Genomic DNA, 10,523 nt, shown 5'->3' with positions numbered 1-10,523 from the left:
TTTTTCAAAGAAAGGTCGAAAAAAAACTTTTTCGCTTTTAAATGATTATTATGATGATTTTAACATTAATTCAGGTAATTATGATGATTTTCATGATAAATCCTTTATTATTAACCATAATGATGACAATCATGATGATAATAACAACAATAACGATAATAATGATAAAAAGATAATTATAATGATAGTTTTGATAATTACTGCAATAATAGCAATAATTAAGTCTATTCTCATCATTTTCATACTAATAATGACAATAGAAATAATAATATCATTATCATATAATTATTATTACTGTCATTATTATTTCTATAATTATCATTATTATCATCATTATGAAAATAGTTATAATGATGAAAATGACAATGATGATTAGCATAATAATTATTATAGCTGCAATAATGATAATAATAATGATAATTATGACGTTAATGACTATAATGATAATAATCATAAGAATAATGACAATAAAGATAATAATGGTGATAATAATAATTATAGTGTCAATTTATAATGAAATAAAGGCGAAAAGTAGTAAAATCCCAAAAGTCGAAAAAACGGCAAAATCTAGCGAATTACAGCCATTTGAGAGAAACGTCGAAAAAATACCTTTTCGCTTTTAAATGATAAATATGGAGATTTTAACATTAATTCAGGTAATTATGATGATTTTCATGATAATTCCTTTATTATTAACCATAATGATGATAATCATGATGATAATGACAATAAAAATGATAATAATGATAAAAAGATAATTATAATGATATTGTTCATAATTACTGCAATATTAGCAATAATTATGACGATAATAATCTAATCATTTTCATACTAATAACGACAAAAGAAATAATATAATTATAATTGTCATTATAATTATTATTACTGACATTATTATTTCTAAAATTATTATTGTTATTATCATTATGAAAATAGTTATAATGATGAAAATAACAATAATACTTATTATAACTGCAATAATGATAATAATAATAATGATAATTATGACGATAATGACTATAAGGATAATAATCATAAGAATAATGACAATAATGATAATAATGATAATAATAATCATAGAGTCCATTTATAATGAAGTAAAGGCGAAAAGTAGTAAAATCCTTTTGAGAGAAACGTCGAAAAAGCTTTTTCGCTTTTAAATGATAATTATGATGATTTTAACATTAATTCAGGTAATTATGATGATTTTCATGGTAAATCCTTTATTATTAACCATATTGATGATATTTATGATGGTAATGACAATAATGATGATAATAATGATAAAATGAAAATTATAATGATAGTTTTGAAAATTACTGCAGTAATAGCAATAATTAAGTCTATTCTAATCATTTTCATACTAATAATGACAATAGAAATAATAATATTATTATCATTGTCATTATAATTATTATTACTGTCCTTATTATATCTAAAATTATCATTATTGTTACTATCATTATAAAAATAGTTATAATGATGAAAATGACAATAATAATTAGCATAATAATTATTATAACTGCATTAATGATAATAATAATAATGATAATTATGACGATAATTACCATAATGATAATAATCATAAGAATAACGACAAGAATGATAATAATGATGATAATAATAATCATAGACTCCATTTATAATGAAATAAAGGCCAAAAGTAGTAAAATCCCAAAAGTCGAAAAAACGGCAACATCGTAAAAACCCTTTCTAGCTTTTAAACTAAGATTATGATGATTTCAACATTAATTCAGGTAATTATGATGATTTTCATGAAAATTCCTTTAATATTAACCATAATGATGATAATCATGATGATAATGAATATAATGATGGTAATAATGATAAAATGATAATTATAATGATAGTTTTGATAATTACTGCAATAATAGCAATAATTAAGTCTATTCTAAAAATTTCATATAAATAATGACAATAGAAGTAATGATAATATCATTATCATTGTCATTATAATTATTATTATTGTCATTATTATTTCTAAAATTATCATTATTGTTATTATTATTATAAAATAAATATAATGATGAAATTGATAATAATAATTAGCATAATAATTATTATAACTGCAATAATGATAATAATAATAATGATAATTATGACTATAATGACTATAATGATAATAATCATAAGAATAAAGACAATAATGATGATAATAATAATCATAATTTATAACGCGAAAAGTAGTAAAATCCCAAAAATTGAATAAACAGCAAAATTTATCGTATTACAACCTTTTGAGAGAAACGTCGAAAAAAAAACTTTTTCTTTTTTAAATGATAATTAGGATGATTTTAACATTAATTCAGGTAATTTTGATGATTTTCATGACAATTCCTTTATTACTAACCATAATGATAATCATGATGATAATGACAATAATAATGGTAAAACGATAATTATAATGATAGATTTGATAATTACTGCAATAATAGTAATAATTAAGTCTATTCTAATAATTTTCATACTAATTATGACAATAGAAACAATAATGATATCATTAGCATTGTCTTTACAATTATAATTACTGTCATTATTCGTTCTAAAATTATCATTAATGTTATTATCATTATAAAAATAGTTATAATGATGAAAATGATAATAATTATTAGTATAATAATTATTATAACAGCAATAATGAAAATAATAATAATGATAATTATGAAGATAATGACTATATTGATAATCATAAGAATAATGACAATGATGATAATAATAGTGATAATAATATTAATATAGTTCATTTATAATGAAATAAACGCGAAAAGTAGTAAAATCCCAAAAGTCCAAAAAACAGCAAAATCTAGCGTTTGAGAGAAACATTAATTCAGGTAATTTTAATAATTTTCATATAATTCCTTAATTATTAACCATAATGATAATGACAATAATAATTTTGATAATTACTGTAATGAAAGCAATAATTAAGTCTATTCTAATCATTTTCATACTAATCACGACAATAGAGATAATAATATCATTATCATTGTCATTATTATTTCTAAAATTATCATTATTGTTAATATCATTATAAAAATAGTTATAATGATGAAAATGACAATAATAATTAGGATAATAATTATTATAACTTCAATAAAGATTTATAATGATAATGATAATTATGACGATAATTACTATAATGATAATCATAAGAATAATGACAATAATGCTAATGATAATAATAATCATAGAGTCTATCTATAATGAAATAAAGGCGAAAAGTAGTAAAATCCCAAAAGTTGAGAAAATGGCAAAATTTAGCATATTACAGAATTTTGAGAGAAACGCCAAAAAAGCCCTTTTTCGCTTTTAAATGAAAATCATGATGATTTTAACATTAATTCAGGTAATTATGATGATTTCATGATAATTCCTTTACTATTAACCATAATGATGATAATCATGATAATGACAATAATAATGATAATGGTAAAAAGATAATTATAATGATAGTTTTGATAATTACTGCAATAATAGCAATAATTAAGTCTATTCTAATCATTTTCATACTAGTAATGACAATAGAAATAATACGATTATCATGTCATTATAATTATTATTACTGTCATTATTATTTCTGAAATTATAATTATTGTTATTATCATTATAATAATAGTTATAATGATGAAAATGACAATAATAATTAGCATAATAATTATTATAACTGCAACAATGAAAATAATAATAATGATAATTATGACAATAATGACTATAATGATAATAATCATAAGAATAATGACAATAATGTTTATTATGATGATAATAATAATCATAGAGTCCATTTATAATGAAATAAAGGCGAAAAGTAGTAAAATCCCAAAAGTCGAAAAAACGGCAAAATCTAGCGTATTGCAACCTTTTCAGAGAAACGTCGAAAAAAAACTTTTTTTTTCTTTTTAAATGATAATCATGATGATTTTAACATTAATTCAGGCAATTATGATAATTTTCATGATAATTCCTTTATTATTAACCATAATGATGATAATCATAATGATGATAATAATGATAGTTTTGATAATTACTGCAACAATAGCAATAATTAAGTCTATTCTAATAATTTTCATACTAATAATGACAATAGAAATAATAATATAATTATCATTGTCATTATAATCATTATTACTGTCACTATTATTTCTAAATTTATCATTATTGTTATTATTATTATTGAGTCCATTTATGAAAGAAAGGTGAAAAGTAGTAAAATCCCAAAAGTCGAAAAATTGCAAAATCCAGCGTTTTGAGAGAAACGTCGAAAAATCCTTTTTCGCTTTTAAATGATAATTATGATGATTTTAACATTAATTCAGGTAATTATGATGATTTTCATGATAATTCATTTATCATTAACCATAATGATGATAATCATCATGATAATGCCAATAATAATGATAATAATGATAAATTCATAATTATAATGATAGTTTTGATAATTACACTGGCCGTGACGTCACGGGCGAGATGAATAGGAACAGTAAGTATACGAGAGACCCCGCGCATGCGCAGTGGTGAATTTGGTCAATAATCCCGCAGCTCCCATGTAACTCACCTCCTTATATTATTTTTTTTTTATTTATTTTGAAAATTAAATAGCTTCGTTATTATTAGTTTACGAGATAAGTTAATTTAATGAAAAGTGATTGATAATTAAATAGATTTGAGCCTATAAGGTTAGTTTTCGCCGTTTCAGTGGTGACGCCTTTTTCCAATAATACCTTTGAATCATAATATAGAGATCTATTAAAAGAAAGGCACGAGAAGAGAGAAAGAGAGAGAGAAAAGAAATAGAACATGAGACAAAGATCACTGTTTTCTTTGAACGCAGTATACGTAAGAAAACAAGGATTCTGAGTCTACATAGGAGAAACTTGTATATATATATATGCATTTCCTATTATCACTATTATTATTATTATTACTTTCATCAACAGAATTGCATCATTATGATAATATTACTGCTGTTATGACAAATATCACTACTAATGTTATGACACATAAAACATCACTAACATAATATTAATTAAGAATAGTCATGATAACAATATAAACAATGATGATGTTAAAAACAATACTGCTTGTAATGATAACAATACTACTAGTCATGATAACAGTTATGATAGTGGTGATAATCTCATCATATATACCAAACAGCGATCAGAAATCAACAGTTCTTATGTATGATTACGTATATCAAGTTCAGAGGATGCATGGAAGTAAAGAAATATAGAATTATTCACTCCCCGTTTCCTAATTTCCTTGCAAACACAGAATAATGGAGACTACAAGAAGAAAAACATAAAGAATGGTGAATATAATTTGTTGACTTTTTTTTTCTTTCTTTGTTTTGTTTTGTTTTCTTTTCTTTTCTTTTCTGATATTCCTAATGAAATATGTGGTTATTGTTGTTTTTATCATATTTTTATCATATTTTTATCATGGATTTTATTAGAATAGACTTAATCATTGCTATTATTGCAGTAATTATCAAAACTATCATTATAATTATCATTTTATCATTATTATCATTATTATTGTCATTATCATCATCATCATTATGGTTAATAATAAAGGAAATATCATGAAAATCATCATAATTACCTGAATTAATGTTAAAATCATCATAATTATCATTTATAATCGAAAAAGATTTTTTTCGGCGTTTCTCTCAAAAGGCTGTAATACGCTAGATTTTGCCGTTTTTTTTTTCGACTTCTGGGATTTCATTACTTTTCGCCTTTATTTCATTATAAATAGACTCTATGATTATTATCATCATCATCATTATTGTCATTATTCTTATGATTATTATCATTATAGTCATTATCATCATAATCATCATTATTATTGATATTATTATTGCTGTTATAATTATTATTATGCTAATTATTGTCATTTTCATCATTATAACTATTTTATAGTGATAATAACAATAATGATAATTTTAGAAATAATAATGACAGTAATAATAATTATAATGACAATGATAATATTATAATTGTCATTATTAGTATGAAAATGATTAGAATAGACTTAATTATTGCTATTATTGCAGTAATTATCAAAACTATCATTATAATTATCATTTTACCATTATCATCATTATGGTTATTAATAATAAAGGAATTATCATGGAAATCATCATAATTATCTGAATTAATGTTAAAATCATCATAATCATCATATAAAGCGAAAAAGGTATCTTTTCGACGTTTCTCTCAAAAGTCTGTAATACGCTAAATTTTGCCATTTTTTCGACTTCTGGTATCTTACTACTTTTCGCCTTTATTTCATTATAAATGGACTCTATTGTAGTGGATATCTATAAACTCCGTAGAGTTAAAGATGTTGATTTGGGAGCGTGTTATCCAACTATAGGTAATCTCCATGTGGGTCTGTCGTTAATTAGTAATGACTCTCAGGTGAGTTTAAGGGTGAGTCCGTAGTCACGATAAAAACAAAAAGACCATTGGTTGACAAAAAGGCAAGATAAAAATGATCATCCATATTATACTTTTATTTCGCACAAAACTTTAAAAAAAAAAATAAAAAAATAAATACAGAGGATAACACACTATACACTTACTTGAAAAACACAGAGGCAACCCGCCATAGCCCGAGAAGCACCAGTCAGCCACCTAAAAATCCAACGGTCTGTCACCACACACGAACAAAAGCCTCTCCCCCTAGACCGATCTGGCTTGACCTTATATACAGGTGGCTCCCGTGCTTACTGGGATTTTATCCATAATGTAGTTAACTTTATTTGTTAAATAGTGTATGGTGTGTCTAAAATAAATTAAGAGATACGAAAGGAAAAAAAACGAAAGAAAAACGAAGCTAACTAGTCGAAGACGAAAAGGCAAGAATAAGACAAGGTAAGTATAGAATATAAGGTAAGTAGTGTATAAGTAGTGCTGTGTATAGTAGGAGTAGCGTAGATGTAGAGGTAGATCACGGACCAGTGGGAAAGGTAAGCCAAAGGAATATAAAAACACAGGTTTATTCTTATTATAAAAAAAAAGGCGCAGACACTGGAAACAGCAAAGCCACGTCATCTTGCAGGGCGGAGGAGTCCGTAGATTTTCTAAGTAACAATCCGTAATGTCAGGGGAACAGGTGGCCCGAAAGCCTACGGGATGACCCGCCTACTGCCAGGGGAAATTCACTACAACTCCCTCCCCGCCTGATTTCGGACGACTCCCTCTCAGCCTCGACACACACAACGGACACTGCCTGCTTCTGAGGACCCTAGCGTGCGGCCCGGTCCAGCCACTCTCGACTGAGCAGACAGGGTCATGCAGCATCAGAGGGGCAAGCAGAGAGGTGAAGAGAAGAGTCGGTCGAAGGCCACACCACCGGATCCACGGGTCGGTAGAACCAAGCAGCTCACGGTCATCACGACTGTCCACGACCTTCCAGAGGAGCGGCTCTACACTGCGGATAGACTCAAAAGGACCGTAAAGCATAAGGAACATCACACCTGCAAGAGACTGGAATTAGTGTATGGCATTTACTGTGTTCATCCTGTATAAAAGTAAAGTCCTGAAAGGAATGCCACTGATAAATCTATATATACGGATGCACGACCAGACAGAAAGAAGGGCAACGAAGGATGAAAGCGAAGAAGGCAAAGGACGACGACCCAGCGAGCAATCACACCCAGGCTGAAAGAATAGAAAAGTGACAGAATAAACCGAAAAAAATAAATAGGAACAATGGGCCCAAAACATAAAATAAAAACATAAGATAAAATGAAACTTAAAATCAAACAAATTTAAATACAAAACTTTACATAAGAAATACAAAAGGAACTTAAGAACAAACTTAAAATTAAGCTTACAATTAATGGACCTTAAAAATACAACTTAAACATAAAAACTTAGAAGTAAACTTAAAAGCTACAAACTTGAGAATTATACAGAACTAAATTACATAAAATCAAGCACAAAATTAAGAAGCAAATATACAAACTTAAGATTAAACATAAAAAAGATCTCAAAGAAGAAGACCAACCACATGTTGGAGAGGTGTAAATATATTACCATGAATACACTGCCTTGAAATACAGAAGCTATCATCTCGACTTGGGCTGGAAGAATACAATTCAGATTAATACACGACACATACAATGTTATTGCACAATTTCTTATGTCATTCAACACTGCTGATACATTAATTTTCCCGTACATTCATTTTCAGAGAATTTTCTATTACGTCACTGAACACAATGATAATAACAATAATGATAATTTCAGAAATAATAATGACTAATAATTATTATAATGACAATGATATTGATAATCGTATTATTTCTATTGTCATTACTAGTATGAAAATGATTAGGATAGACTTAATTATTGCTATTATTGCAGTAATTATCAAAACTATTATAATTATCTTTTTACCATTATCATTATTATTGTCATTATCATGATGATTATCATCATTATGGTTAATAGTAAAGGAATTATCATGAAATCGTCATATTACCTGATTTAATGTTAAAATCATCATAATTATCATTTAAAAGCGAAAAAGGTTTTTTTGGCGTTTCTCTCAAAAGTCTGTAATATGCTAATTTTTGTCATTTTTTCAACTTTTGGAATTTTATTACTTTTCGCCTTTATTTCATGATTATTTTCCTTATAGTCATTATCATCCATATTATCATTATTATTATCATCAGCATTGCAGTTATAATAATTATTATGCTAGTTATTATTGCTATTTTTATCATTTTAACTATTTATATAATGACAAAAGCAATAATGGTAATTTAAAAAATAATAATGACTATAATAATAATTATAATGACAATAATAATGATGTTATTATTATTTCTATCGCAATTATTAGTATGATATTATTGGAATAGACTTAATTATTGCTATTATTGCTGTTATTATTAAAATTATCATTATAATTATGATTCTATCATTATTATTGTCATTATCATTGTCATTACCATCATTATTGTCAATAATAAAGGAATTATCATGAAAATCATCATAATTACCTGAATTAATGTTAAAATCCTCATAATTACCATTAAAAAGCGAAAAGGGTTTCTTTTCGACGTTTCTCTCAAAAGGCTGCAATACGCTAGATTTTGCCGTTTTTTTTCGATTTTTGGAATTTTATTACTTCTGGCCTTTATTTCATTATAAATAGAATAAATAATTATTATCATCACTATTATCATTACTGTCATTATTTTCATGATTATTATCATTATAGTCATTATCATCATGATTATCATTATTATTATCATTATTGCAGTTATAATAATTATTATGCTAATTATTATTGCCATATCTATCATTATAACTATTCATATAATGATAATAGCAATAATGATAATTTTATAAATAATAATTATTAATAATAATTATAATGACAATGATAATGATGTTATTCTTCTTTCTATTGCCATTATTAGTATGAAAATTATTGGAATAGAGTTAATTATTGCTATTATTGCAGTAATGATCAAAATTATCATAATAATTATGATTTTATTATTATTAGTCATTATCATTGTCACTATCATAATTATTATTATTTTCAATAATAAAGGAATTATAGTGAAAATAATTATAATAATTACCTGAATTAATGTTAAAATCCTCATAATTACCATTCATAAGTGAAAAAAGTTTTTTTCTACGTTTCTCTCAAAAAGCTATAATACGCTAGATTTTGCCGTTTTTTCGACTCCTTGGATTTTATTACTTCTGGCCTTTATTTAATTATATAAGGACTGAATAATAATTATTATCATCATTATTATCATTACTGTCAGTATTTTCATGATTATTATCATTAAAGTCATTATCATCATGATTATCATTATTATTATCATTATTGCAGATATAATAATAACCATGCTAATTATTATTGCTATTTTTATCATTGTAACTATTTACATAATGATAATAGCAATAATGATAATTTTAGAAATAATAATGACAATAATAATTATTATAATGACAATGATAATGATATTATTTCTCTTGCCATTATTAGTATGAAAATTATTGGAATAGAGATGATTATACCAGTAATTATCAATATTATCATTAAAATTATGATTTTATCATTACTATTGTCATTATCATTGTCATTATCATCATAATTATCAACATTACTGTCAATAATATAGGAATTATCATGAAGATCATAATAATTACCTGAATAAATGTTAAAATCATCATAATTACCATTAAAAAACAAAAAAGGGTTTTCCAAGTTTCTGTCAAAAGGCTGTAATATGCTAGATTTTGCCGTTTTTTCGACTTTTGGGATTTTATTACTCGTGGCCTTTATTTCATTATAAATGGACTGAATCATCATCATCATCATCATTACTGCCATTATTATCAAGATTTTTATCATTATAGTCGTTATCATCATGGTTATGATTATTATTATCGTCTTTATTACAGTTATAATAGTTATTATGCTAATCATTATTACTATTTTTATCATTATTAAAATAG

The sequence above is a fragment of the Penaeus vannamei genome, chromosome 25 (genome assembly GCF_042767895.1).
Source record: "Penaeus vannamei isolate JL-2024 chromosome 25, ASM4276789v1, whole genome shotgun sequence".
NCBI lineage: Eukaryota > Metazoa > Arthropoda > Malacostraca > Decapoda > Penaeidae > Penaeus > Penaeus vannamei.
The sequence above is the reverse complement of the archived record's forward strand: the minus strand, read 5'-3'. Positions refer to the sequence as shown.